Source organism: Rattus norvegicus, chromosome 12 (assembly GCF_036323735.1).
Source record: "Rattus norvegicus strain BN/NHsdMcwi chromosome 12, GRCr8, whole genome shotgun sequence".
Classification (NCBI taxonomy): domain Eukaryota; kingdom Metazoa; phylum Chordata; class Mammalia; order Rodentia; family Muridae; genus Rattus; species Rattus norvegicus.
Genome location: NC_086030.1, coordinates 40,525,384 through 40,533,744, shown reverse-complemented (window position 1 = coordinate 40,533,744; position 8,361 = coordinate 40,525,384).

The following is an 8,361-nucleotide window of genomic DNA, read 5'->3' as shown; positions in this document are numbered from 1 at the left end:
AATTGGAATTAATCTGAAAAAAATGTGGCTTTTGGTACTTGGCACAGAGTTGCTCTGCGGCACATAGCTTTTGTTACTCCAGGCCAACTACCAAGCTCATAGCATGAACTAAAGCAGGCTTTGTTTTCTGTCCAAGAGTTGCTCTAGAGCCCCGACTCCCAGACTCTTTCAGATCCAACCCGATTCTGCCTGGAAAAGAGCAAGTTCCCCCTTCTGTGTCCTCCACACAGAGGCTGTGGAATAATCCCAACCTGACATGACGTGACTGCAGTACAATTCTTGTCCCGCGGTCAAAACTGGCCTGTCACTCGCCACTAAGATGTCATGTAGGAGAGCCATTCTGATCTCCCTCCAGAGAGATGCCTTCCGCCACATTTTGCCCAGAAGTAGCAGATTGCACACTAAGCCTCTTGTATGTTAGTGTCCTGATTTACAGAGAAGAACCCAGACGCTAGTAGGGTTCCAGGGGAGGTAGCCTTATGAGTGCCGTGTCTACCACGCATGTGATGACCTAGATCTGATTCCTAGCACCCATGTAAAAAGGCAGGCATAACAGCATGTGTTTGTGACCCCAGCACTATAGGGTAAACACAGGATCTCTAGCAATCAGTCGTCATTGCCCAACCTAATTAATGAACCCCAGGTCCCAACAAGAGACCATATCTCAAGGTGGGAGGAGCTGCCCTGTACCTAGGGAACGGCACCTGAGGGTGACCTCCACAAGCAGGTACACACGTGTACACATGTGCCTACATGAAAACACACACACACACACACACACACACACACACACACACACACTGTGGGGGCTGGAGAGGCTCCTCGGTGATCTTGCAAAGGACCTGGGTTTCTAGCACCCATATGGTGGCTCGCGGCCAACCCAACTCCAGTCCTAGGATCCTCAAAGCTCTTTTCAGGCCTATGCAGGCAGCAGGTACACATAAAAAATAAATCTTTATAAACAAACATTATTTATTTATTTATTTTTATTTTATTTATTTTTTGTTAGTTCCTGTAGGTAATGGAGTTTAATTATGTAATGAGCAAGTAAAAAAAATTTTTTAAAGTCTTTCAAGACAGGGTTTTCTTTTTTTAATTATATATATGTATATATATGTATATATACATATATATGTGTGTATATACATGTATATGTATGTATGTATGTATATATATATATACTGTAGCTGTCTTCAGACACACTAGAAAAGAGCATCAGATCCCCATTACAGATGGTTGTGAGCCACCATGTGGTTGCTGGGAATTGAACTCAGGACCTCTAGAAGAGCAGTCAGTGCTCTTAACCACTGAGCCAACTCTCCAACACCAAGACGGTTTTCTGTGTAACATTGGCTGTCCTGAAACTCATTTTGTAAACCAGGGCTGGCCTCGAACTCAGAGATCCGCCTGCTGCTGCCCCCTCAGTGCTGGGATTAAAGGTGTGAGCCACCACTGTCCACAATCTTTAAAAAATTTAAGGGCTGGAGAGATGGCTCAGCGGTTAAGAGCACCCGACTGCTCTTCCAGAGGTCCTGAGTTCAATTCCCAGCAACCACATGGTGGCTCACAACCATCTGTAAAGAGATCCGATGCCCTCTTCTGGTGTGTCTAAAGACAGCTACAGTGTACTTATATATAATAAATGAATAAATAAAAATAAATTTAAGGGGTTGGGGATTTAGCTCAGTGGTAGAGCGCTTGCCTAGCAAGCGCAAGGCCCTGGGTTCGGTCCCCAGCTCCGAAAAAAAGAAAAAAAAAATTAAAAGGTCGAGTGTGCATTATTTCCAATGCCACCATACAATACTGGGAGCCTACAGAGCCCTGCGGCTGCAGGGACCTGTCCCCAAAGCATCAGCTCTTCGGTCCGTCAGACTATTCTGGTTAGCTCTGTAGAATGAGACACCCTCACCACCAGAGAAACTGGCCTGTGTCAACCTATATTAGCTAGGAACCATGAGGCTCCTGCATGGAGTCAGAAGAGTCACAGGCTCCCTCCCTCCTGAGCCAGAGGGGATCTCAGGGAAAGGCCTAGAAGAGTCAGCAGATGCTGTTAGGAGACAGGGGAGAGTTCTTGGAAACGCTTCTACAGAGAACAAACTGACTTATCTCCTTTGGGCAGAGAGGTTCCGCCTGCTCCTCTAGAGCCACCGAAAGTGTCCTAGAGTCCTCTGTGGTCAGACACAGAAACTTGGCCCCTTCATGTTCTGGTTCCTTTCCAGTCAGGAAGCACACAGCCCCAGTCTTTCCAGCTTCCTGCAACACCAGAGCCACACTCCCCAAACTGTTCGTGGTGGTGGTGGTGGTGGTGGTGGTGGTGGTGGTGGTGGTGGTGGTGGTGATGGCGACAGCGGTGGTGAGAGGACCTAAACTCCTCAGCGTAGGCAGACCTCAGGAAAGTAGCTTCCTGCATTTATTCCCAAGCTGCTAAAAAAATCAACACTAACTGGCTCGGGTCCCAGCCAGGGCCAAGTGCAGGACACAGGACTCTACAGGAAGGCCCAAAGCCCTCTATCCAACCCCATCCCCCAGCACAGTCACCTTCAATTAAGTAGGAGCTCGCTGGGCTGGGGGCTGCCAGAATTCTCCTTACCCAGAGGGACAGGCTCCACACTGAGGCCTACAACCTGCCCTGAATGTCCATGCTGGAGCACACTTGCTTCCAACCCTGAGCTTTCTCTCTGGCAGGATTCCTGGTCCTATTTGGCTGCAGAAATGCTGAAGTTTGCTCCTCTGTTTATTCCTCTGGAAATTAGCTGCTTCTCTCCCCCACGCTGCCTCTCTGCCTCTCCGGGTTGTAAATCAGAAGATTCTGTGACTTTAAGAAATGTTTTCAGACACCAATGTGGGAATGTGAGACTGCGTCTGCCCAGGGCTCACAGGCCACAGTCGCCATGTGAAGGTCAGGAGTTGGTTCTGAGACAGGGTTTCTTCCTGCCACTGAGCCACGCACTCAAGGCCGGCTGGCCTGCCAAACACAGCTAGGTGACTTTCCTTATATTTTTGGTTGTGAGCCTAGCCTTTAACGGCTGAGCCATCTCTCCAGCCCTAGGTGACTTTCCTATTTGCGCCTCCCTCCTTCCCACAGGAGGCCGGGGTTCCAGATACACAGCCACTGTATCTGGCTTTTTGTGAAGATCTCAGTGCTGTGGCCCTCAAAAAAAAATCTCAATAAGTAAAAGTAATAAAAGAAACCTAGGGCGAGCAAGATGGCTCAGTAGGAAAAGAGTGCTCGAGTGCTCACCCTGCCAAGCCTGGAAACCTAGAAACCCGGGCCCCACCCACATGGGGGAGAGAGAGAACTGATTCCTGCCAGCTCTTGTCTAACCGTTATATGTGTGCCATAGTGTGTGTGTGTGTGTGTGTGTGTGTGTGTGGTGTGTGTGTGTGTGTGTATGTGTGCCATAGTGTATGTGTGTGTATGTGTGTGCCATAGTATATGTGTGTGTGTATGTGTGTGTGTATGTGTGCCATAGTGGTGTATGTGTGTGTGTGTATGTGTGTGTGTGCCATAGTGTATGTGTGTGTGTATGTGTGTGCCATAGTATATGTGTGTATGTGTGTGTGTATGTGTGCCATAGTGGTGTATGTGTGTGTATGTGTGTGTATGTGTGCCATAGTGTATGTGTGTGTATGTCCGTGTGTGTATGTGTGCCATAGTGTATGTGTGTGTATGTGTGCCATAGTGTATGTGTGTGTATGTGTGTGTGCCATAGTGTATGTGTGTGTATGTGTGTGTATGTGTGCCATAGTGTATGTGTGTGTATGTGTGTGTATGTGTGTATGTATGTGTATGTGTGCCATAGTGTATGTGTGTGTATGTGTGTGCCATAGTATATGTGTGTGTATGTGTGTGTGTATGTGTGCCATAGTGGTGTATGTGTGTGTATGTGTGTGTATGTGTGCCATAGTGTATGTGTGTGTATGTGTGTGCCATAGTATATATGTGTGTGTATGTGTGTGTATGTGTGCCATAGTGTATGTGTGTGTATATGTGTGTGCCATAGTATATGTGTGTGTATGTGTGTGTGTATGTGTGCCATACTGTATATGTGTGTGTATGTGCGTGTGTGTGCCATAGTGTATGTGTGTGTATGTGTGTGTATGTGTGCCATAGTGTATGTGTGTGTATGAGTGTGTATGTGTGTCATAGTGTATGTGTGTATGTGTGTGTGCATGTGTGTGTATGTGTGCCATAGTGTATGTGTGTGTATGTGTGCCATAGTGTATGTGTGTATATGTGTGCCATAGTGTATGTGTGTGTATGTGTGTGTATGTGTGCCATAGTGTATGTGTGTATGTGTGTGTATGTGTGTGCCATAGTATATGTGTGTATGTGTGTATGTGTGTGTATGTGTGCCATAGTGTATGTGTGTGTATGTGTGTGCCATAGTATATATGTGTGTGTATGTGTGTGTGTATGTGTGCCATAGTGGTGTATGTGTGTGTATGTGTGTGTATGTGTGCCATAGTGTATGTGTGTGTATGTGTGTGCCATAGTATATATGTGTGTGTATGTGTGTGTATGTGTGCCATAGTGTATGTGTGTGTATGTGTGTGTATGTGTGCCATAGTGGTGTATGTGTGTGTATGTGTGTGTATGTGTGCCATAGTGTATGTGTGTGTATGTGTGTGCCATAGTATATATGTGTGTGTATGTGTGTATATGTGTGCCATAGTGTATGTGTGTATGTGTGTGTGTATGTGTGTGCCATAGTATATGTGTGTGTATGTGTGTGTATGTGTGCCATAGTGTATATGTGTGTGTATGTGCGTGTGTGTGTGTGTGTGTGCCATAGTGTATGTGTGTGTATGTGTGTGTATGTGTGTGTATGTGTGCCATAGTGTATGTGTGTGTATGAGTGTGTATGTGTGCCATAGTGTATGTGTGTATGTGTGTGTGCATGTGTGTGTATGTGTGCCATAGTATATATGTGTGTGTATGTGTGTGTGTATGTGTGCCATAGTGGTGTATGTGTGTGTGTATGTGTGTGTATGTGTGCCATAGTGTATGTGTGTGTATGTGTGTCCCATAGTATATATGTGTGTGTATGTGTGTGTATGTGTGCCATAGTATATATGTGTGTGTATGTGTGTGTGTATGTGTGTGCCATAGTATATGTGTGTATGTGTGTGAATGTGTGCCATAGTGTATATGTGTGTATGTGCGTGTGTGTGTGTGTGCCATAGTGTATGTGTGTGTATGTGTGTGTATGTGTGTGTATATGTGCCATAGTATATGTGTGTATGAGTGTGTATATGTGCCATAGTGTATGTGTGTATGTGTGTGTGCATGTGTGTGTATGTGTGCCATAGTGTATGTGTGTGTGTATGTGTGCCATAGTGTATGTGTGTGTATGTGTGCCATAGTGTATGTGTGTGTATGTGTGTGTATGTGTGCCATAGTGTATTGTGTGTGTATGTGTGCCATAGTGTATTGTGTGTGTATGTGTGTGTATGTGTGTGCCATATTGTATGTGTGTGTATGTGTGTGTATGTGTGTGCCATAGTGTATGTGTGTGTATGTGTCCCATAGTGTATGTGTGTGCCATAGTATATGTGTGTGTGTATGTGTGTGTGTATGTGTGCCATAGTGGTGTATGTGTGTGTGTATGTGTGCCATAGTGTATGTGTGTGTGTATGTGTGTGTGTATGTGTGCCATAGTGTATGTGTGTGTATGTGTGTGTGTGTATGTGTGCAATAGTGTATGTGTGTGTATGTGTGTGTGTGTGTGTGCCATAGTGTATGTGTGTATGTGTGTGTGTATGTGTGTGTATGTGTGTGTTTACTGTGTACATGCATGGACATGTGGAACCATGCCTCCAATGTGAAGGTTAGAGAACAACCTTCAGGGTTGGGAATTTAGCTCAGTGGTAGAGTGCTTGCCTAGCGAGCACAAGGTCCTGGGTTCGGTCCCCAGCTCCGAAAAAAAGAAAAAGAAAAAAGAAAAAAGAAAACAAACTTCAGGAGTTGGTTCCCAAGCATCAAACTCGGGTGGTCAGGGGTTGGTAGCAAATAGCTCTACCCACTGAACCCTCACACTGGCCCCTAAATTGTATTTATTATTTTTATTAACAATTACTGTTATTTATAATTATATTGCATTATATATTACATCAGATATTGTTTTTATATATCATAATATTATATTATAATAATATATTGTTTATAATATTAAGATTGAACAGGCACCAAGACCCTCCTTCTCCATCAGCTTTGTTGATTTCTAGAAAACCATGTCCTCGCCAATATGTTTGGGACATGTTTGATGCTAAGGGACCCACAACGGGTTACTATTAGCATATGTGACACAGAAAAGTCTAGAATGGGGGCGGAGAGATGGCTCAGCAGTTAAGAGCACTGACTGCTCTTCCAGAGGTCCTGAGTTCAATTCCCAGCAACCACACGGTGGCTCACAACCATCTGTGATGGGATCCTATGCCCTCTTCTGGTGTGTCTGAAGACAGTGACAGTGTACATATATAAATATATCTTTAAAAAAAAAGAGGGGGGAGTCTCAGTTGGGAGCCACTCCTGAGCTATTTGCCTACTGAACCAACCCCAAGGCCACATCACATCTGTGAAGCTGGCCCTGCCTGCCTTCGTTAAAGCCCTGTCTGTCAGGTCAGCACAGACATCCCCGTACTAACACTGGGAAAAACAAGGCTCGGCACAAACAAGAAAGAACAGCCCGGACTCCAGTTTCTAGGCTGGAAAATGACAGAGCAGCCATCAGCCCCACCAGAATCCTGAGTCCAGACTCTGGGTGTTGAGAAGCTGCTCAGATATTAGAAGGCTTCTAGGTGATTAGGGATGGACTCCTCCCATCTCCTCAGCACTCAGTAAAACCAGCATTCTGAAACTAGCCTTCCAAGTCCTAGTCATAGGAGCAGCTGAGGGACAGCTCTGGCCTGGGTAGGGGCTGGCCATCCCCAGCTCTCTGAAAGATTACCATCCGGTAAAGAACAAAGACCAACACCGTGTCCCTCTGAAGAGTTAATCCAAATGTGCCTGTCAATCACTTGCGGCTTGAGAGCACCCCTTTGGAATGCCTTCCTTTCTAGGGACTTTTAATAGTTTAGAGCCCTGGCATGGCGGCGCACATCTTTAATCTCAGCACTGCAGAAGCAGAGGCAGGTGCCTTTTTGTGGGTTTGAGCCCAGTAGAAGGTACAGAGTGAGTACAAAGCACATTTTGGGGTCAACAAGATGGCTTAGCTGGTAAGGGCACTGGACAATCTGAGTTTGATCCTTAAAATGACCCACGTAGGGCTGGAGAGATGGCTCAGCGGTTAAGAGCACTGACTGCTCTTCCAGAGGTCCTGAGTTCAAATCCCAGCAACCACATGGTTACAACCATCTATAATGAGAGCTGATGCCCTCTTCTGCCGTGTCTGAAGACAGCTATAGTGAACTTATAGATTATAAATAAATAAATCTATTTAAAAAAATGACCCACGTAAAGGCCAGACAAGAGACTTGACTCCGGGGTTGAGGATTTAGCTCAGTGGTAGAGCGCTTGCCTAGTAAGCGCAAGGCCCTGGGTTCGGTTCTCAGCTCCGAAAAAAAGAAAAAAAAAAAAAAAAGAGAGAGAGAGAGACTTGACTCCATAAAATTTGGACCTCCACACGCATGCATATACGGCCATTGTAATCTTCATCAATGAGAGAAATGGCCCACCAGATGAGAGCGCTTGTTGCTCTTTGCAAACCTGGGTTCAATTCCCAGCACACACAGGGTGGGTGGCTCACAACCACCTGCAACTGACCCAGGGGATCCAACTGCCTTCTTCTGGTCTCAGGGTATGGAGCATGCGTGTGGTATACAGACCTACATACAGGCGAAACACCCATACACATAAAATAAGTGAAGCAAATTGTTAGAAACAAAGCAGCATAAAGCCTGCCTGTATTCTTTCTGGCTGTGATCCACTTATGGAATTGGTTCTCTTTTTCCAACCATATGCGTTCTGGGGATCAAACTCAGATCATTGGGCTTGGCAGCAAGCACCTGTAACCCACTGAGCCATCTTGCTGGCCCTTCACTGTCATGTGTGAGGGTGATGCACCCTCACCCTGAAGCAGTTGCCCCATGTGGTTTCTCTGACCGCCATTTTTTCCCCCTTTGTTTGTTTGTGAGACGGGGTTTCTCCATGGAGCTCTGGCTGTCCTGGAACTTACTCTATAGACCAGACTGGCTTTGAACTCAGCCTCCTGAGTGCTGGGATTAAAGACGTGCACCACCACTGCCCAGCTCTCACTTCCACTCTTGAGAGCCTGGCATTCTGTAATGGACTCCGCTGTGTTCTGTGCCATGCTCTAGAAAACAGAGGGGGAGCCAAGCTGAGGAAGGCCTGGTGCTAAG